Genomic DNA, 23,332 nt, shown 5'->3' with positions numbered 1-23,332 from the left:
ATCTTCCCTGAGAGGCTTTCTCCAACTCCCCAGGCCCTTAATATTTCTGTGACCTTTGATTTTTACCAAAACATTTGTGTGGTGACACTGTAATTTCTATCATTTCCCTTAGGAAAAAAAATGTTCCATAAACTGCTTTTTGAGCTTGATTCTCTACTTTTTTTCTTCATAGCCCTGAAAATTCTTCCTTATTAACAGCTCCAAGGGCTGTGTTTTAGAAATGATGTTTTCTTTTATTTTACATTACTTGCTAGGGCTAAGTGGCCTTGGGGAAAAAATGGATATGAGTGGTAGGTCATCATCTGCTATATGGAACATTTCTGTAAACCTAAGAGAATCACAGAGGGGAAGTCACCTGCTTTTGTTAATTCTGGAGAGTCACTCTCTCATTGAAGATTCCCTTCTGTGCCTTCACAGTGCTCCATGCACAGCTCTAGCAGAACCTTCATCCCAGTATTTATGGCTATCCACTTCTCAGCCTCCCGTAGAGGGCCCTACATGCTTTGCGGCCTAGAACTATGTCTTTATCTCCACACGCCCCAGTAGCTAGCCCATTTTGTGAGACATGGCTGGCATTCAACTTAGAAATGTTCAGGGAATGAATAATACTACCTAACATCTATGGAGTGCTTGCTATGTGCCAGGCGGTGTCCTGAACACCTTTTGTGTATTAACTCATTTCATTCTCACAGTAATCCTGTGAGCTAGGCATTATAATTATCCTCATTTTAAAGATGAGAAAACCAAGGCCCCAAGGTTGTGTAGAAGTCTGATTTGGAATTGCAACATCCTAGCAAGAGAGCCCGTATCTCCACCACTACCCTGCCCTGCCTCTCATGTGGAATAAATAAACCCTTAGGGGTCCCATTCTAATGGAGCTTCTTAGCCTTTTATCAGTTTTGAGAAAGAAGTAAGACAGGTAGGCCTAAATGCTGAGTTGTTTCATTCAGTCAGTATTCAATGAATGATCACTTTGTGCCAAATATCTGTCCCAGGTTCTGGGGGATCTGACATTGTTTCTTAAGAAATGAACAAAATCTGGGCTTCTTTCCAATCCATCACCCAAAGTAACATTTCATATAACCAAATAACATTGATCATATGCTATGTTTGAGGTAGGGGGAGGTTCCCTGCCAGAGGCCAGCTTCCTAGAACCAGCAGGTTAACTTGACAGCAACAGACTTAAAGACCTGCATAAGAAGGCCATCAATATCCAAGGCAACAAGATGGAGGGAACATTGTTTTCCCAACTGCTGGTCCAGAATTCCCCTTAGGGAGACAGTTTTCTTTGGAAGAGTTGAGTCCCTATGATATGGGTGGTCAGCTGCCCGCAAGCTTCTACAGAGGAGAGCTAAAGAGATGAATAAAAACTCACTGCTCCAGAAAAGCAATCTCAGAGGAATAGGGGTGAGGAAGGAAGGTGAGTGGGGAAAGAAGAGAACCAGGCAGGATTATGCGAGAAATTATCATTTAGTCTTTGGAACAACCCTCTGATATTGGCACTGTTATTATTCCCGTTTTACAAATGAAGAAACTGAGGCAGAGCAAGGTTGAGTTGGCAGAAGTGTATGTGATTTCTTAACTCTTACCAAATTTTTCCAAAATGTCTCAAAATTATTGGTGAGTGTAATCCGGTGAATATTTTTGTTGAAAGCAAGTGTTAGTGCTAAGTTTCAGGTATCGGTTGATTTCGTCGGAAGAAGAGGTGGTAGCATATGTAGACACAAGTCTTTTGGGACACGAGGGAATCGAGATGACAACACACATTATGGCTGTGAGAATAACCGCCACCAAGCCAGGCACAGGAGAGAGGGCTACACATGTGCGCTATAATTGGCTGAACTGCTGGGAAACAGAAAGGATGTTCTGTAAATCTGATGGGATTCAAACTAAAGTGCCCTTGGAGGGACGGAAGAATTGTCGATGGTTAGGTGACATTTAAAGGAATCTCTCTGGACTCTGCTTCACCTTCCAATGTGTTCTTTGTTAAAGTGATGTGCATAAGACCAAGGTGGTGATGGAGGGTTGGGTTCTTTCCCTCTTCACAACTGCCCTTCTCACATTTTATGGAAGTAAGCATATTTCTCACTCTTTCCCAAACTGGAGATGATGCTTTGCTCATGTGTAAAACCTACCAGGGCACAAAATAAACTATTCAAAATCCAGTGAAGAATCTTCACGACAGTGAAAATTCAGGTCTCAGGTCATTAGCCATCGACTCTCGTGTCTGCAGAAGACTCAGACCTATCTTTTCATTAATGTTCAGTAGGCCATCATTATAGGCCACTGAATCTTCTTGACTGGTGTCTATAGCCAGCTTCTAATAAATTGGTGTTGCTGTTGCCAAAGGAAACAGATTCTAAGCTTATGTGACATAGAGGCTGGCTAACTGGAATATGTAGGTAAACCCAACCTTGTACCTTTTTTAATAAATAAGGTTCTATTAAAACACAGTCACACTCACTTATTTACATGTAGTCTATGGCTACTTTCATGCCACAACTGCAGAGCTGAGTAGCTGAGACAAAGACCATCTGGCACACAATGCCCATAATATTGACTCTGTGGCACTTTACAGAGAAAATTTGATGTAATACATACTTTTTCAAGTCAGGTAGTTCAAAAAAAAAAAGAGAGAGACTAAAATGATGGTTTCTACTGAAAACATGTTTTCATTCTGGGAATCTAGAATTATGGTGTGTGCTAGAAAGAGGGTGCCTACATGACCAGTGTCCAGTTAAAACCTCAGATGTTGAGTCTCTAATGAGCTTCCCTGGCTGACAACATTTCACATGTGTTGTCACAACTCATTGCTGAAAGAACTAAGTACAGCCAGGGTGATTCCACTGAGAGAAGACTCTTGGAAGCTTGCTCCCCATTTCTTCTAGACTTCACCACGTGTGTTTTTCCCCTTTACTGGTTTTTCTTTGTGGGCTCTCCCTGAAATAAATCCTTGCTGTGGGTATGACAAACAATATGGTGAGTCCTGTAAGAATTCCTAGCAAATAATCAAACCTGGGGGTGGTCTTGGCGACCTCAGACACAGTAGAGTAATAAAAAGACTTTCAAGCATAAAATATATTACATTAGGATAACATTCTATGAGAAAAATGAAAGGGGAAGGTAAATTCTAAGAGCAAAAGGAGTAAGGCAAAATTTTCTACTATTGAAGAAAATTTTGCTCACTATTTTTAAAATGGAGAATTATGAGTAACCATTTGACTGATGTTTAGAACCCACTGGATACATTTAAGAGTGATAAAAAAGGTTTATTTTCAAAATCTCACTATTTATAATTTGTTGAGATTTAAATTTATAAAATTTAGAAATATGTGAAGTAATATACAGATTTATAAAAATAGGTAAACAAACACAATTTAAAGCTATGATGACTACTAAAATAAGTGTTTCTTGATCTTATCGAGGGTTACATACCCTTGAGAAACTTTGGTGAAAGCTGTAATAACTCTCCAGAAAAAGTGCACATATACATACATATACAAAATTTTGCATATGGGAACTTCTGCTTCCAGCCAAAATGAACAGAGACTAGATTTACCCTACTGACTCAAACAACAATAAAGGATAAAACACATAAAACAACAATTTCAAGGCACTGGATATTAGGCAACAAAGGACAGTGGTCCATGAGAGACAGGAAACAAAGCAGGTAAACCTTATGATTACCCCAGGTTACTACCTTGAGAAAGTTCCTAGCTGTAGCACAGAAAGGGACAATCCAGGCAGAACTTCACTGACCTACTGGTTGAGGAGATGGAGTTGAGAGTCCAGGTAAACCTGAGTAGCTAGCCTTCACAAAATACAATCTCAGAGAGAAGAGAACTGCACAATTATATCTGGAAAGTTGCAAAGGTCTTTCTCACGTATTCAGCAGGCTAGCAAAAAGGACAAGATAAAATAGTATTCGGTCCTCACAAGGGACAAAAATAACACCCATTCCCATCAACAAGACTGGAACACCTCATCATTCATGGAACATTGGAGAGAGTACTCAGAAGAGTCTTAGTTCAGTATTGGAAAATAATTAGCCCTAGATGACACACTGCTCATTCCACCAAACAAATCTTAAAAGCAAGACCTGAAAGGATCAAACTGTTCCCAAGTTACTTAGCTAATCTTCACAGCAAACGTCAAGAATATTTATAGGTATACAATATCCAACACCAAACAAGGAAAAACTCATGATGCCTGGCCTCCAATCAAAAATTACCAGGCATGCAAAGATGGAAAAAAATAGGACCCAAAGATAAAATAAACCAATAAACTGAAACCATCCATAACTGACACAGATGTTAGAATTAGCAGGCAAGGACATTAGAGTAATTATTATTATAACTATTCCATATGTCCAAAGAGTTTAATAAAGTCATGGATAATATTAATGAAATCCAGATCAAACTTCTAATAATGAAAATTATATCTGAGAATTAAAAAACAGGATTAATGGCAGATTAGGCATTAAAGAAGAAACTGCAATGACACAGCAGCAGTAACTATTCAAAATGAAACACCGAGGAAAGAGAGGATAAATTCATCAAGAGCACGTAACAATCCTAAATGCTTATGTACTTGACAAAAGAACGTCAAAATACATGAAGGAGAAAGTGATAGAACTACAAGGACAAATAGACAACTCCAAATTTATAGTTGGATGTTTTAATACTTGATGTGGATGACTGATTAAAAAATAACCAGAAAATCAAGAAGGATATAGATAAGTTAAAAATAACATGAAACAACTTGACCTAATCAGCATTTATGGAATGTGCTACACAACAATAGTGCAATACACATCCTTTTTAAGTGTACATGAAACACTGATCAGGATAGACCACATTCTGAGCCATAAAACAAATCTCAAAAAGGTTAAGGGATTCAAGTCATAAAAGTACATTCTTCCATCAAATGACATTAAATTAGATTGATAACTAAAAGATCTCTTTAAAAATCCCCACATATTAGGAAACTGTGCAACATATTTCTAAATATCCTATACATCAAAGAAGAATTCAAAAGAGAAATTAGAAAAGTATTTTTAAAAGAATGAAAATAGAAACACAAGATATCAAAATGTATGGCATAGTATGCTAATAAAGCAGTACTAAGAGGGAAATTTATAGCACTAAACATCTGTATTAGAAAAGAATAAAGTCTCAAATAAATGGCCTAAGCTTCCATCTTAAGAAACTAAAAAACAAATAAATAAATACAAAGAAAGGAGAATAAAGGAAACAATAATGATCATAATGGAATTAATGAAATTGAAACAGAAAAACAATACAGCCAATCAATGTAACCAAAATCTAGTCTTTTAAGAGACTAATAGGGAAACCTGGGTGGCTCAGTTGGTTGAGTCTCTGACTCTTGATTTTGGCCCAGGTCATGATTACACGGTACATGTGATTGATCCCCATGTCATGCTCTGCACTAACAGCACAGAGCTTGTTTGAGATTCTCTGTCTCCCTCTCTCTCACTCCCCCACTCACACTTTCTCTTTCAAAATAAATAAATGAACTTTAAAGAGACTAATAAAAATGATACCTTTAGCCAGACTAGTCAGTAGAAAAAACTAAAAACAAGGCATAAGTCACCAAGAGCACTATAGATTCCATAGTTATTAAAAAGATAATAAGAGGGAACAGCATGGAAGTTTTTTGTGTGTCTTGCATCCATGAAATACAAACAGACCAACACTAAACCATCCTGCACACCTAGAAAACTTATTTGAGGATTAACACAACAATCTGCACAACCTGAGCCACAGAATTTAGCAGTAATTCCTTTTCTCCCTTCAAAATGACAAAACGAAGAAATTCACCCCAAAAGAAAGAGCACAAAGAAATGACAGCCAGGGATTTAACCAACACAGATACAAGCAAGATGTCTGAACCAGAATTTAGAATCATGATAATAAGAATACTAGCTGGAGTCAAACATAGGCTAGAATCCCTTTCTGCAGAGGTAAAAGAAGTAAAAAATAGGATGAAATAAAAAACGGTATAACTGAGCTGCAATCACAGATGGATGCCACAGTGGCAAGGATGGATGAGGCAGAACAGAGAATCAGCGATATAGAGGACAAACTTATAGAAAACAATGAAGCATAAAAAAAGAGGGAGATTAAGGCAAAATAGCACGATTTAAGAATTAGAGAAATCAGTGACTCATTAAAAAGGAACAACATCAGAATCATAGGGGTCCCAGAAAAGGAAGAGAGAGAAATAGGGGTAGAAGGGTTATGTGAGCAAATCATAGCAGAAAACTTTCCTAACCTGGGGAAAGACACAGACATCAAAATCCAGGAAGCACAGAGGACCCCCATTAGATTCAACAAAACTGACCATCAACAAGGCATATCATAGTCAAATTAACAAAATACTCAGGCAAGGAGAGAATCATGAAATCAACAAGGGAAAAAAAGTCCCTAACCTACAAGGGAAGACAGATCAGGTTTGCAGCAGACCTATCCACAGAAACTTGGCAGGCCAGAAAGGAGTGGCAGGATATATTCAATGTGCTGAATCAGAAAAATATGCAGCCACGAATTCTTTATCCACCAAGGCTGTCATTCAAAATAGAAGGAAAGACAAAAAGTTTCCCAGACAAACAAAAATCAAAGGAGTTTATGACCACTAAACCAACCCTGCAAGAAATTTTAAGGGGAACTCTCTGAGGGGAGAAAAGATGAAAATATACATACATACATACATACCAAAAGCAACAAAGATTAGAAAGGACCAGAGAACAACACCAGAAACTCCAACTCTACAAGCAACATAATGGCAATAAATTCATATCTTTTGGTACTCACTCTAAACATCAGTGGACTCATTGCTCCGATCAAAAGACATAAGGTAACAGAATGGATAAGTAAACAAGATCCATCTATATGCTGTTTACAAGAGACCCACTTTAGACCTAAAGACACCTTCAGATTGAAAATAAGGGGATGGAGAACCATCTATCATGCTAATGGTCAACAAAAGAAAGCTGGACTAGCCATACTTATATCAGACAATCTAGACTTTAAAATAAAGACTGTATCTGGGGTGCCTAGGTGGCTCAGTCAGTTGAGCGTCCAACTTCGGCTCAGGTCATGATATCACAGTCCGTAGGTTTGAGCCTCGCGTCAGGCTCTGTGCTGGCAGCTCAGAGACCGGAGCCTGCTTTGGATTCTTTGTCTCCCTCTCTCTCTGACCCTCCCCCACTCATGCTCTGTCTCTCTCTGTCTCAAAAATAAAATAAACTTAAAACAAAAAAAAGACTGTATCAAGAAATGCAGAAGGGCACTATATCATAATCAAGGTGTCTATCCACCAAGAAGACCTAACAATTGTAAACATTTATGTGCCAAATGTGGGAGTACACAAATATATAAATCAATTCATCACAAACATAAAGAAACTCATTGATAGTAATACCATAATAGTAGGAGACTTCAAAACCCCACTCACAGCAATGGCAGATCATCTAATCAAAAAATCAACAAGGAAACAATGTCTTTGAATGACACACTGGACCAGATGGACTTAACAGATATATTCAGAACATTTCATCCTACACTTGATCTTAGCCAAAAGGCCGAGAAGCGATCAGAACATTTCATCCTAAAGCATCAGAATACACATTCTTCTCCAGTGCACATGAAACGTTCTCCAGAATAGATCATATACTGGGATACAAATCAGCCCTGACTAAGTTCAAAAAGATCGAGATCATACTGTACATATTTTCAGACCAAAATGTTATGAAACTCAAAATCAACCACAAGAAAAAATTTGGAAAGTTAACAAATACTTAGAGACTGAAGAACATCCTACTAAAGAATGAATGGGCTAACCAAGAAGTTAAAGAGGATATTAAAAAGTATACGGAAGCCAATGAAAATGACAACACCACAACCCAAAACTTCTGGGACTCAGCAAAGGCGCTCATAAGAGAAAAGTATATAGCAATCCAGGCCTGCCTAAAGAAGGAAGAATAACATCAGATATACAACCTAACCTTACACCTTAAGGAGCTGGAAACAGAACAGCAAATAAAACCCAAAACCAGCAGAAGACAGGAAATAATAAAGATTAGAGCAGAAAGTAATGCTATCGAAACCAAAAAAACAGTAGAACAGATCAATGAAACCAGAAGCTGGTTCCTTGAAAGAATTAACAAAATTGATAAACCACTAGCCAGTTTGATCAAAATGAAAAAGGAAAGGACCCAAATAAATAAAATCAGAATAAGAGAGATCACAACCAACACAGCAGAAATAAAAATAATAATAAGAGAATATTATGTGCAATTATATGCCAATAAAATGGGCAATCTGGAAGAAATGGACAAATTCCTAGAAACATATACACTACCGAAACTGAAACAGGAAGAAATAGAATATTTGAACAGATGTATAACCAGTAAGGAAATCGAATAAGTAATCAAAAATCTCCCAAAAAAACAAAAGTCCAGGGCCAGATGGATTCCCAGGGGAATTCTACCAAATATTTAAGGAAGAGTTAACACCTATTCTCTTGAAGCTGTTCCAAAAACAGAAATGGAAGGAAAACTTCCAAACTCTTTCTATGAAGCTAGCATTACCTTGATTCCAAAACCAGACAGAGACCCCACTAAAAAGGAGTACTATAGACCAATTTCCCCGATGAACATGGATGCAAAAATCCTCAACAAGATATTAGCCAACTGGATCCAACAATACATTAAAAAATTTATTCACCACGACCAAGTGGGATTTATACCTGGGATGCAGGGCTGGTTCAATATCCACAAAACAATTAACGTGACTCATCACATCAATAAAAGAAAGGACAAGAACCATATGATCCTCTCAATAGATGCAGACAAAGCATTTGACAAAATACAGCATTCTTTCTTGATAAAAACCCTCCAGAAAGTAGGGATAAAAGGAGCATACCTCGAGATCATAAAAGCCATATATGAACGACCCAACGCTAATATCATCCTCAATGGGAAAAAACCGAGAGCTTTCCCCCTAAGGTCAGGAACAAGACAGAGATTTCCATTCTCATCACTGTTATTCAACATAGTATTGGAAGTGTTAGCCTCTGCAATCAGACAACACAAAGAAATAAAAGGCATCCAAATCAGCCAGAAGGAGGTCAAACTTTCACTCTTCGCAGATGACATGATATTCTATATGGAAAACCCAAAAGATTCCACCTAAAAACTGCTAGAATGGATTCATGAAATCAGCAAAGTTGCAGGATACAAAATCAATTCAGAGAAATTGGTTGCATTCCTATACACCAACAATGAAGTGACAGAAAGGGAAATCAAGGAATCAATCCCATTTACAGTTGCACCAAAAACCATAAAATACCTAGGAATAAATCTAACCAAACAGGTGAAAAATCTATACACTGAAAACTATAGAAAGCTTATGAAAGAAATTGAAGAAGACAAAAAAAAAAAAAAGTAAAAGGATTCCATGCTTCTGGATAGGAAGAACAAATATTGTTAAAATGTCAATACTACCCAAAGCAATCTACATATTCAATGTAATCCCTATCAAAATAACACCAACATTCTTCACAGAGCTAGAACAAATAATCCTAAAATTTGTATGGAACCAGAAAAGACCCCGAATAGCCAAAGCAATCTTGAAAAAGAAAACCAAAGCAGGAGGCATCATAATCCCGGACTTCAAGCTATACTACAAAGCGGTAATCATCAAGACAGTATGGTACTGGCACAAGAACAGACACTCAGATCAATGAAACAGAATAGAGAACCCAGAAACGGACCCACAAACGTATGGCCAACTCATCTTTGACAAAGCAGGAAAGAATATCCAATGGAATAAAGACAGTCTCTTCAGCAAGCGGTGCTGGGAAAACTGGACAGCGACATGCAGAAGAATGAACCTGGACCACTTTCTTACACCACACACAACAATAAACTCAACATGGATGAAAGACCTAAATGTAAGACAGGAAGCCATCAAAATCCTCTAGGAGAAAGCAGGAAAAAACCTCTTTGATCTTGGCCACAGCAACTTCTTACTCAACACGTCTCCAGAGGCAAGGGAAACAAAAGCAAAAATGAACTATTGGGACCTCATCAAAACAAAAAGCTTCTGCACAGTGAAGGAAACAATCCGCAAAACTAAAAGGCAACCGACAGAATGGGAGAAGATATTTGCAAACAACATATCAGATAAAGGGTTAGTATCCAAAATCTATAAAGAACTTATCAAACTCAACACCCAAAAAAACAAATAACCCAGTGAAGAAATGGGCAAAAGACATGAATAGACACTTCTCCAACGAAGACATCCAGATAGCCAACCGACACATGAAAAAATGCTCAACTTCACTCATCATCAGGGAAATACAAATCAAAACCACAATGAGATACCACCTCACCTGTCAGAATGGCTAACATTAACAAGTCAGGCAACGACAGATGTTGGCAAGGATGTAGAGAAAGAGGATCTCTTTTGCATTGTTGATGGGAATGCAAGCTGGTGCAGCCACTCTGGAAAACAGTATGGAGGTTCCTCAAAAAACTAAAAATAGAACTACCCTACAACCCAGCAATTACACTAGTAGGTATTTATCCAAAGGATACAGGTGTGCTGTTCCAAAGGGACATATGCACCCCCATGTCTATAGCAGCACTATCAACAATAGCCAAAGTATGGAGAAAGCCCAAATGTCCATCGATGGATGAATGGATAAAGAATATGGTGTATATATATATATATATTATATATATATATATATATATATATATATATATATATATATATACATACACACAATAGAGTATTACTTGGCAATCAAAAAGAATGAAATGTTGCCATTTGCAACTATGTGGATGGAACTGGAGGGTATTATGCTAAGTGAAGTTAGTCAGTCAGAGAAAGACAAATATCATATGACCTCACTCATATGAGGACTTTAAGAGACAAAACAGATGAACATAAGGGAAGGAAAGCAAAAATAATATAAAAACAGGGAGGAGGACAAAACATAAGAGACTCTTAAATATGGAGAAAAACAAAGTGTTACTAGAGGGATTGGGAGAGGAGGGATGGGCTAAATGGGTAAGGGGCACTAAGGAATCTACTCCTGAAATCATTGTTGCACTATATGCTAACTAATTTGGATGTGAATTTTTAAAAAATTAAATTAAAATAGAAGCAAAAAAAAGATAATAAGAGAATGCTAAAAATAATTTTATGCCAATAAATTCAACAAGGAAGACAAAATGGACAGTCTTTTGAAGACACAACAACCAAGTCCACTCAAGAAGAAATAGGTAACCTAAATGTCCCAATATCTATAAATTAAGTATTTGTAGTTTAAAACTTTTTACGAGAAGAAAACTTCATGGCCAAATGACTTCACTGAAGCAGTCTGTCAAACATTTAAGGAAGTAATATTACCAATGCTACACAATTGATTGCAGTAATTAGAAGAGGAGGAAATACTCTACAACCCATTCTGTGAGTCTAACATTGCCTTGATAGTAAAACAATAAAAAAATGGTATTAAAAAAAGCATTAATAAGGGCGACTGGGTGGCTCAGCCAGTTAAGTGTCCAACTTCAGCTCAGGTGATGATCTCGTGGTTTGTGGGTTCGAGCCCTGCATTGGGCAGTGTGCTAAAGCTCAGAGCCTGGAGCCTGCTTCAGATTCTGTGTCTCACTCTCTCTCTGCCCCTCCCCACTCATGCTCTGTCTCCCCTTCTTGCTCAAAAATAAATAAACATTAAAAAAACATTAACAATATCCCTCATGAAGATAAGTGCAAAATTCCAAACAAAATGTTAGTGTATTAGTCCAAAATACCTTTTTTAAAAAATAGTACATCATGATTGCAGTGAGTAGAATTCTGTTCCCTGAAAAGGTATGTTCAAGTTCTAATCCACATTACCCTGTGAATGTGACCTTATTTAGAAATAAGGTCTAGCATCATATTGGAAGAGCATGTCAGCACAATATTTTAAGAAAATGAAATAAAAGCCATACATATTGAAAAGGAAAAAGTAAAATATGTTTTTTTCACAAATAACATGATCATCTACACGGAAAAAAAATCTGATGGAATCTATAACAAAGCTACTAGAACTAATAAGAGTTTAGCAAGGTTATGGGATACAAAATCACTATACAAAAATCAATTGCATTTCTATATTCCAGCAATAAACACTCACAAATTAAAACAAAAAAATACTATTTACAATAACATAAAAAATGTCAACTACTTAATAATAAATCTGCCCCAAGTGAGCAAGACCTATACAGTGAAAACTATAAAACACTGCTGAGATCAATTAAAGCCTTAAAAACTGGAGGAAATAAACTGTGTATGTGGGTTGGGATACTCACTGTTTTTTAAGATGTTGATTCCCCCACAAACAGATCTATGAATTCATGCAATACCAATCAAACTACCAGTAGTATTTTTTTGTAGAAATTAACATGCTAATTTCAAAATTCACATGAAATGCTAAGAACCTTGAAGAGATAAAAGAGCTTTGAAAAAGAAAAAAGTTGTAAGGCTGATAGTACCTAATTTCAAGACGTTTTATAAAGCTATAGTAACCTAACAAGGTGATATTGGCATGTAGACAAATAGATCAAGGAAATAGAATAGAAAATTCAAAAAGAAAAAAAAAGAAGATATATGAACAACCAAATTCTGACAAAGGTACAACATCATCTACGTGAGGAATATTTAAGAAAACAACTTAAAACTGATCACGTACCTAAAGGTAAAAGCAAAACCCATAAATTTTCTGGAAGAAAAAAAATGGGAATAAATTTAAAGCAGTGGTTTCTTAGAATCAACGTAAAAAGCACAACTGCAAAAGAACAAAAGCTAGACCTAATGAAAATTAAAAACTTTTCGGCTGCAAGTAACATCATCAAGAAACTGAAAAAAAACAACCCACAGAATGGAAGAAAATACCTGTAAATCACTTATCTGCTAAGGGATTTGTATCCAGAAGTTTAAAAAGACTGATTCCACTTCTGGTGCTTGACAGCTCTTGAGCCTCATCACTCCTCTTTCCCCTTCTGCCACACACTTGGCATGCTGATAAAAAAAAAGCTGAGGTCTTGCCTCCTTTGGCACTATCAAGAGTTCAAACAACCAAAGAAAGCCCCGACATGTTAACAAGAACCATCCTCCTAGCTGTATCCCCAACTGCAATAGAAGACAAGTCAATCTCTTTCCTTACTCTCCCAAACCAGATGTAGACTCACTTAGAGGTTGGGGAAGGCTACTTCCTCCCCCCTAAAGAGACTAATTATGTGAGTAATAAAGCTTCCCATACCCTCTTGGTGCATGTGTGGTGTTATTAGTATTGACATCCAAATCAAATTTGGGATGAGGAGTACATTACACTTCTATAGGGTCACCACAACACGGAATATATAAAGAAATCTTACAACTTGATAATAAAAAATAAATGACCCAATTTAAAAAAATTGGCAAGAGATTGAAATAGACATTTCTCCAAAGAACACACGTAAATGGCAAATTAGTACATGGAAAGATGTTCAATATATTTAGTCATTAGGGAAATGCAAATCAAAACCACAATAAAATACCACTTCACACCCTCCAGGATGACATAATAAAAAAGATAGACAATAGCAAGTCTTGGCAAGAATGAGAAAAAAATGGAACCCTTACACATTGCCAGTGGGAATGTAAAATGGTGCGGCTGTTTTGGAAAATAGTTTGACAGCTCTTCAAATTACTTCAACATAAAGTTACAGATGACCTAGCAATTCCACTCCTAGACATGTATCCAAGAAAAATGAAAACAAACTCCCATGCAAAAACGTGTGTAAAAACGTTATTCAAAATAGTCAAAACATGGAGACTCAAATGCCCATCAACTAATGAATGGATAAATAAATGTGGTATATCCACACAATGGAATATCATTTGACTATGAAAAAGAATCAAGTATAGATACGTGGTACTACATGGACGAACCTTGAAAATATTAAGCTAAGTGAAAGAAACCAGTCACAAAAGAAGTCACTCACTGTACGATTCCATTTATATGAAATGTGTAGAATAGGCAAATTAGTGTTTGCCTGTGTCTTAGGGAAGTAGGTACCATGAAGTGACTGCTTAGTGGGAAGGGTATTTCTTTTTGGATTAACAAAAATGATCTAAAATTGATTGTGGTGACAGTCGGGTAACTGTAAATGTACTAAAACTATGGAAATGGGTGAACCTTATAGTATGTAAATTATATCTCAATAAAATAAATCTTTCTAACAACAACAAAAAAAGGGAATTCAGTGGAGAAAGGATAGTTGTGTCAATAAATGGTACTGGGAAAATTAGATATCTGTAAGCAAAAAGATGAAATTCAATCTATAGTTCTTTGTCCCAAATACAAAAGTTAACTAAAAACGGGTCCCAACAACAAAGGACCAGGAGAAAAGAAAAGTCAAGACTGGGGAGGGGACAACAGCTCTTGAGACAATGAAGGCAACAGAAGGGTTCCTTATACAATAAGAGCTAGGGACACTCAATAGTGGAATTTCTGAAACTTGCACAAAGACAAGAATTATCCAGAGAGACCCCTTAAAATAAGCTTTTAAAAAATCAGTAACTCAGACCCCTATTGAATCAGATTCTCCATGGGAAAGTTTAATATGCATCCCATGTGAGCCTATTGTTAGGAAATACTGCCTGATGCATACTTTTTTGCTTATAAATGAATATAAAATATAACTAAAAATTTCAAATGACCTATTTGGATCTTTAGTGATTCCAATGTACAGTATAAAACTCATTTGTAATATGAAAGGCTATACAGTAAAGTGTTTAAGAATCCAGACCTTTTCAGCTGGATTGCTAGAATTCATACCCATGCTCCGCCAGTGGACAATTTAAATCTATCTTCATCAACAAGATGGGACTAATAAAAGCATCCAACATGCTCATGAGGAATGAATGGAAAAACATCTCCATGAAAAGCATTTAGCACCATGTCTAATGAGCAGCAAACTTTCCATAAACCAGAGCTCATATCATGATCATAGAACAACAAAACCTTCTCCCCAAATTCTGTTTTAACTGGCATTGCCTTCTAACAATGATGGAACCCCCATCAGCTCTGCAAACCCCTTTGATCAGTTCAGGTATGTTAGTGATAAATTCTTCATAATAAAGGGGTGAGAAATTATAAAGAGACGGCCCAGACCAAACATGGCTGAAAAGGGGCAAAGGTAATCCAATCCCCCATTTCCCTCATGCCTGGAGAATAGTCCATCCAAGAAGGGACTCTGAGAAACAGAAATGTCTAGTATATAGTTTTACATTTTGCTGGGAAATTATGACATAAACTTACTCCTCTGTCTCTCCCATAAGAACTCTAAATTGATCACTAAAGCTTTTCTGAACATCTAGTCTTTAAGGGGAACATGAAAGTAATACTCTGTTGACAGGGTTGACATAGTGGGAAGCTCCAGGTATGGGCACAGGCTCCAAGGAGTGGAAACAAGTCCTGGGTCATAATAAAATAATAAAATAAGTTTTCTACTATTAAAAAAACCTATGTTAATATGAAAATATTGTAATGAAATTTATCCCATCAACAAAACCCTACTCCTGAAGGTAAAGGTAAGGCTCTCCCCTAAAGAGCACAGGTATTCCTGGCTTAAACCACCAAGAGACAGGTTCTCTAGTAGAAAACTAGAGTAGGCAAATCTCAGACAGGCAGAGTAGAAGTCTTCTCTGGACCTTGGTGTCTTGGACCTGGATTTGAGGAATCTGATACTCTTGGGAGCATTCCAAGTGGAGTTAAAAGCTGAACTGGGCCAGATGAAGGTAGTTTGGGAGCCAGATTGGAAGACCTCTGATAGGTGACCCCAAACTTGAAGACATGTCAGCTATCCCTTGTGAGACCAGATAGAGAGCCATTCATTTCCAGCCTGCCACCATCAGCTCTTAATAAAATTTCATACAGCTTCAACACAGCCATGTTATGGGATATTAAAGCAAGGTTCTGTTGCCTCCTATTCAGTATCATCCTTGAAGAGGGAGCAATGCCCCCCGGGGGCCAGCAGGGTGGTGACAGTGACTGGTACAACATTCCGGGGGAAAGTGAATCTCCAGGAAGAATGATAGCAAGATCAACTAGCCCCCTCCTATTCTCTCTTTATTGTCAAAAAATGTGGGTTTAAATGTTATTTGTTTCTCTCATAGCTATAAATTTTAGCTCTTGCTGAACCAATGTCTTGAATTGTTTTCTTATTTCTACATAAAATTTGGTTCAACTCATTAATATAATGTAGTAGATCAATCATAATTTGATCATTTTATTGATGTGAAAATGCCAGAGCCATTGTTTCTTAAATCCTTTCACTTTCTCTTTTCTTCCACCACCACCAGCAACCTGTTGGCCTTCTTCCTGGTACGTGCCACAAAGAACATTTCACCCATCACAAACCTGACTGCTTACTAACAATGAATATGAAACAGCAACACCACAATGAGATGTGGATGCTGAACAGCCAGCCAAGGTTACTCACCACTTCACAGATTCATGAAATTCATATTTGCATCAGATTATAAATGACTATACAGGTCATGGGATTTACATGGGTCATGGATCGTCAAAACCATGAAGACAAAAATCGTCAAATACCAAGACACTACTGCATAAAATCTCACTGTGATACGCTAAGTGTCCATCCCTATGGCTCTTGCATCTCCATCAACTAGACACATCAATCACCAGTGTTCACAATGATGCCCATGATGGAGTATCTAAAGAAGCATAGGGACATTTCTAGTTCAACTCTGCAATTCTCCCAATGCCTAACAGAGATCTGTACACAGGAAAAAAATGTAAAATGTCAATCATTGCTTGTCAAATGCTATGCTCCATTAAAGAAGGCAGATAAAAAATAGAGGCTTCTAAAATTAAAATTCATTCACCACACTAATGAAATTAATCCAAACAGTATTAGATACCTAATATGGACCAAACCTTCATACACATGATGATATTTTATGCAGGCTAAAAGAAGTTAAGTGATTTCCTTGGGTCACACAGCTAGTAAGCTGTGGAACCAGATGTTAAGTCTAGGTCTCCAGAAGTCTGAAGGAAGGGCTGCCCCTCAGAGAAAGCATGTGGAAAGAACCTTCAAAGAAGAGGGAAACAGGAGATGGCAGAGGGGGCTATATTTCTAGCATCCCAAACTGATAAGAGGCCAAAGTAAAAGACCATTCTGGCTGTCATCTAAGCCCTCAGCTGTCCCCAGGGCTGGGATATGCTGAGTCATCAAGTGTTTTTGAAATCAGAAGTGATGTCTGACAAATGATAATTGTAAATAATACTTGGCTATAACCATTGAATGCATGATGGGGAAAGGGCCTTTCCCTTAAGATGGTCCCTTTCTCCACACCCTTCACCAGGGCTCAGTCTACCCCTTTAGTATTCTCATGACACTCTTTCTTAACCCAGTCTCGGGTATTGTGGTCCCATGGAGCTATCAGTGGCTACATAAAGGTTTTAGCTGCAAGGTATCTCAGGCCTTGATGTGTGAATTTCAGAAGCATCAATGACCCTGGTGTCTACATGTGAAGATCAAGGATAAGCTAAAACCTTCCCAGAGGTCATGAAATGGCCACCTATTGATGGACATCTAGTCCCAAAAAGTTAGAAGACCTGCTGCATCAAATAGACTTGGACCTATGTGACTGCTTTTGAATTATGGTACATAAAATTATTACATAAAATAAGCCTCTACAATCAAAGGGATGACAACTTGGGAATACCTTAAGACGTAAAATTGATTTGATTTTATTTTAGGAAGGAATTTAAAAACTGGCTTTGAATGTGTGCATTCGTCTGATTCAAAATATGCTTTTGACAGACATAGGTAAAGCAGCTGAGAAAAAAAATAGAATTTAAAATGTATCCAGGGCTTTCAAAGCATCATACGAGCTTCATTGACACACACAAAAAAGAAGCTTCAAACCACAAAACAGGAACAATAGAATCAAAGGCAAAGGAAAATGAACAAACAGGATGAAGCTAGGTATTCTTTCTTCCCTAGGAATATTTTTAGTTTATTACTTGCTGTTAAAGTTTACTGTGTGCTATTAAAATCCTGGGCATGTGTTCTTTATGAATATTTTAATTGCTTTGTTTCAGTAAAGTTTGTTGGGAAGAGGTGATTGCCATTATTACACGCATTTAGTATAATGCTCCCTGTTGCCTACTGAATCAAGGTAAACTCTTCAGCCTCATTCGAGACCCTACAAAATGATTGTAGCCAATTTCTCTAGCCTTTTGCCATGAATCCCTCTGCCTGAAGGGCCATTCCTCCTTCTCTATGTGCCCAAATTCTTGCCATCCTTCAACACTCAGATCAAAAGCCAACTCTCCCCCAGCTTGCTTCTCAGATTCTCCCAGGGGAAAGGATGATCTCCTCCTCCCTTTAATTTTCATAGGATTTAACCATAAATTCTCACAACCAATTTATAAAAACACCACATTTGGCCTTAAATAACAGTTATTATTATTTATTTTTCCTACTGTACATTGAGCTCCCTAAGGGAAGACACCATGCCTTCCTTATTTTTGGAACCCTGGGATTATCTAGAAAATAGCTTGTTACATAGAAGGGGGTCAAAAAATCCAGTGAATGAATAAAAAAGCTACAGTGTCTATAAGCGTACTTGATGAATAGAAAGGTAGAACAGGTGTACAACAGGACTCTTTGGTATAGAGTGGAAGAGGCAGTCACGCAGTGGGCCAAAAGAAATGACTTTGCTTGTGAGGGAAACTATAGGAATACTGTGAACCCAGAAATGTAATCAAGAAGACATTTTGCAGTGCAAGTTGATTAGCCAATATTAGAACAGCAATGAATTAAGATTACTATTCCAGGTCAATGACTTCCCACAGTATGTCCCTATTTACAGTCCTCATTTTCAGCAAATGTTTTATTATGAACCCTGCTTTAATAAAATACTCATAGAATCTCAAGACTGAAAAGGACCTTAAAGTTCATCTAGTCTTGAGGTCCAGTCTATGTTTGAGATGGCTGGATAACATCCCTGTTGAGGGGTCATCCATTCTCTGCTGAGATGTCTCCTATGGCATGCAGAATTCTAAAAATAACCTCCAAAATTACATAGCCCATAATCCCTGAACCCTAAAACACTGAACAATAGACAGCACTGGACTGTGATCCTTGAGAGAAAGAACTACAGGAGGTGTACCAGTCTGGGCCCTAGCAATCAAGGAGGCAGATTTGGAACTAAGAAGCAGTAATTGGTAACTGGAACACAGGCTGAACCTCCTGCTTCCCCTAGCTTTCGGCCTGAAGGCATTTTTCAGACTGCAATGCAGGAAGATAGAGTCTAAGCAGGGCATAGCACTCTGACTGAGCTGAGATGTAGGGATCAGCATATGGAACAGTTGTTCTCAAAAAGGGAAGATTGCCTGAGTGGCTCTAATCTAATCACAGGAGCCCTTAAAAGCTGAGAACTCTCTCCAGCTGATAGTAGAAAAGGGAGTCAGAGATTCAAAGCATGAGAAGGACTCAATACTTCATTGCTGGCTTTCAAGATGGCAGAGACAACAAGCCAAGGACTGCTGGTAGCCTTTAGAATCTACGAACAATCCCCACCTGACAAGCCACCAAGGAATGAGGACCTGACCTACAACGTCATGGAACTGAATTCCATTAACAACTTGAATGAACCTAAAGCAGATTCTCCCTCAGAGTCTCCAGCTAAAAGTCCAGGCCATCCATATCTTCTTGATTTCCAACCTTGCAAGACTCTACACAGAGTAACCTGCTGAGCCTGCCTGGACCTCCAACAAACATAATCGAAATAATAAATAGGTATTGTTTTAAGTTGCTAAATTTGTGGTAATTTGCAGTAATTTGGCAGCATTAGAAAACTGGCACACTTCCACTGACACAAGGTGACTAAAAACATTCCTCCAGTGGCAGCCTCTTCTGTCTTTGGAGCACTATGGTTAGTAGAAAGCTCTTTTTTTCCATTCAACAAATTATTCCTTCCTATAACATGCATTGATCCTACGTATTACTTGGTTTACTTAGTGTAAATTCGATCTTTCCTCATGATAGTTTTTCAAAAATTAAAGATGTTTCTCATGTCTCGTCCTTATTCTCTTATACCTTTCCTTATATTGCATGGTTTTGAGTGTTTTTGCCATCCAGTTCATCATCTTATGCACATGGCCCCATTTATCCAGATGACTGACACTCTTGAAAAATATGGTGTCAATGCACCCCGTGTTGGCCCTACACCACTTCTGAATGTCTTAGGCCAGCACCACCAACTTTCTCTAGCTTGAAGCCCATGTCCAATGTGCATGGACAATTGGTACTGCAAGATGGATTGCCTTTCAGCTTCCAAAGAGAAACTGCCTTGATATCTCTAGGTCAGCCATTGTTTTATCATGACTGGTAGAAGAAAAAAAATGGTCCAGAAGAAGTCTGATTTTCCAGGCTCCTACTTGGCAGCCACCTAAATATATGCACACTTTATGAAGGAACACCCTTTCTGACAATGATGGAGTAACTGCTACCAAAGTAGCCCTCCCACTGTTGACAGCCATAAAACTGGGAAACAAAATATATTAAGCAACTCTCTTCAGACACTGAACAATAGACAGCACTGGACTGTGGTCCTTGAAAGAAAGAACTACAGGAGGTGTATCAGTCTGGGCCCTAGCAATTAAGGAGGCAGATTTGGAACTAAGAAGCAGTAATTGGTAACTGGAACACAGGCTGAACCTCCTGCTTCCCCTAGCTTTCAGCCTGAAGGCATTTTTCAGACTGCAATGCAGGAAGATAGAGTCCAAGTAGGGCATAGCACTCTGACTGATCCGAGAAGTAGGGGTCAGAGTTCAGAGCTGATGGTTTGGCCAGAATTCATAGACCTGGGTACCATAGAGAAGGAAGAAACACAGAGAAAGTGCTCTATAATTCTGTATTATGGGTCCTCTTAAGAATTGGGCTAAATATTTAGCTGGGCATGTGTAGAGAGACTCCACTAGGTCTGCTAAGAATATTTCTGAAAATGGGGCGCCTGGGTGGCTCAGTCGGTTGAGCGCTGACTTCGGCTCAGGTCACGATCTCGCGGTCCGTGAGTTCGAGCCCCGCATCGGGCCCCTGTGCTGACAGCTCAGCGCCCGGAGCCTGTTTCAGATTCTGTGTCTCCCTCTCTCTGACCCTCCCCCATTCATGCTCTGTCTCTCTCTGTCTCAAAAATAAATAAACGTTAAAAAAAAAATTAAAAAAAAAAAAAGAATATTTCTGAAAGGCATAAGAGTTCTAACTAACTAGAGTAGACTGAGCTTGCTGCAAATTCATTTGAGATGCTGGAAAGTCCATACCTTAGGAGAGTACAACACTATCTCTAGAGGGAGGACTTTCTAGACCTAACTATAGTGGAGTGAATACTAGTCTCAAGAAAGATAGGTTTATATTCTAAGCATTAAAACTTGTGAATGTGACCTTAGTTGGAAAAAAAGTTTTTGCAGATGTAATTGAGTTCAAGATCTTGAGATGAGATTATCCTGGAATATCTGGGTGGGGCCCTAAATCCAATGACAAGTATTCTTATGAGAGTGAGAAGAAAAGACACAGAAACATAGGAGGCTAAGAGAAGATAAAGATGGAGATTGGAGTTATGCATCCACAAGCCAATGGATGCCTGGAGCCACCAGAAGATAGAAGAGGCAAGGAAGTATTCTCCCCTAGGGTCTTCTAAGGGAGTAAAGCCCTAATTGCAGCTTGATTTCAGACTCTGAGCTCCAGAATTGTGAGAGAATACATTTCTGTTGTTTTCAGTCACCAAGTTTGTTGTAATTTGTTAAAGCAGCCTAGAAAAATAATATACCACCCTAACAAAACTGAAAAACAAACATCAAGAGGGTCAAGCTGACCCACTAATAATATGCCACCCAAAACTCAAAAGTCTTTAGAAGATAATAATATTCAGACCTTCAACCATGTAACATTTACTAGCATACAATAAAATATAATAAGACATGCAAAGGAGCAAGAAAATATGACCCAGCAGCAGAAGAAGAGGAGGAGGAAAGAAGAGAAGGAGGGAGAGGAGAAAGAGGAAGAGACAGTGGAGAAGGAGGAGGAAGAGGAAAAAGAAAGGAAGAAGAAAGAAAGAAAGAAAGAAAGAAAGAAAGAAAGAAAGAAAGAAAGAAAAAGAAAGAAAGAAAGGGAGAGGGAAGGAGGGAGGGAGGGAGGGAGGGAGGGAGGAAGGAAGGAAGGAAGGAAGGAAAGAAGAGGAGTGGGGAGGGAGGTAGTGGGAATGGAAGGAAGAAAGAAAAGACATGTTGGAGTTTGCAGACAAGACCTCAGAACAGTGATTTTAAGCATGTTAAGGATTTAAAGAAAAAGATACACATAATAATTGAACAAAGAATCTTAGTGAAATGAAACTAATAATAATAATAAGGAACTCAATGGAAATTCTATAACTAAAAAAATACAGTATCTTAAAAGAACTTTGTAAATTTCTGAATTTTATGTAAGTTTTATCTCATTTAAGAAGTAACATGACACACTGGAAATATCCTAAGGCTTGACACTCAAATTCTGGCTTCACAATTTACTAGCCATGAAATTTTGGACAACTTACCATAGTAGATAATATGTTTTTTCTGATCTCAACAGAATCCCACTTTCTCACCCCTTTCTCTTGGCTTTGCTTTTTGTCTACACTATAAACAAGAGTTCAGGTGAACTTAGCCATGTTATTAGAAATCCCATTCTTTGCCACAGTGATTGGTCTGGAGAATGGTAGCACCTGACCCAAACGGAGACGATTAGTGTCTCTTGGAATGTTTAAATAGAATATGAGAATAGGGTCAGGTTTTTCTTGGTCAGAAACTCCCCTATGTCTAATTAAGTAATGCTCTTCTCTCAGGGTTCCTGACTGGCCTCACTGCTAATCTTTAGTACACATTTTTAAGTTAATCTACTTCTATATATCAAAGTAGAAAGTTGCAGAATTTGGAGAGGTCTTGATGTAAATGTTTTTATGTTCCCTCCCTCTGCAGTTGGGAATAGTAAAAAACACAAAGAGCAAGCAGTTCTTTTCAATTGTCTCCTGCTATTCTTCAACCATACACATTATACCGCCACCCATTATTTTCCCAAAAGCCCATATTCTGTCATGCCTCTACAACTTTGCTTATGCTAAGTTCCACCTAGAACTTCTTTCTCTTCTCCTCTTACCAAAATTCTATCTATAGCTTTAACACTCAGTCTAAAGATCATCTCCTC

The 23,332-nt window shown here is 38.0% G+C and overlaps 1 pseudogene; it reads right to left on the bottom strand.

Moving 5' to 3' along the window:
* Positions 1-7,434: 7,434 nt before the first annotated feature.
* LOC125937811 (uncharacterized) lies at positions 7,435-7,615 on the bottom strand (annotated as a pseudogene).
* Between the last annotated feature and the right edge of the window lie 15,717 nt (positions 7,616-23,332).

Source organism: Panthera uncia, assembly GCF_023721935.1.
Source record: "Panthera uncia isolate 11264 chromosome A3 unlocalized genomic scaffold, Puncia_PCG_1.0 HiC_scaffold_12, whole genome shotgun sequence".
In the NCBI taxonomy this organism is placed as follows: domain Eukaryota; kingdom Metazoa; phylum Chordata; class Mammalia; order Carnivora; family Felidae; genus Panthera; species Panthera uncia.
This window is presented reverse-complemented; position numbering and strand designations above follow the sequence as displayed.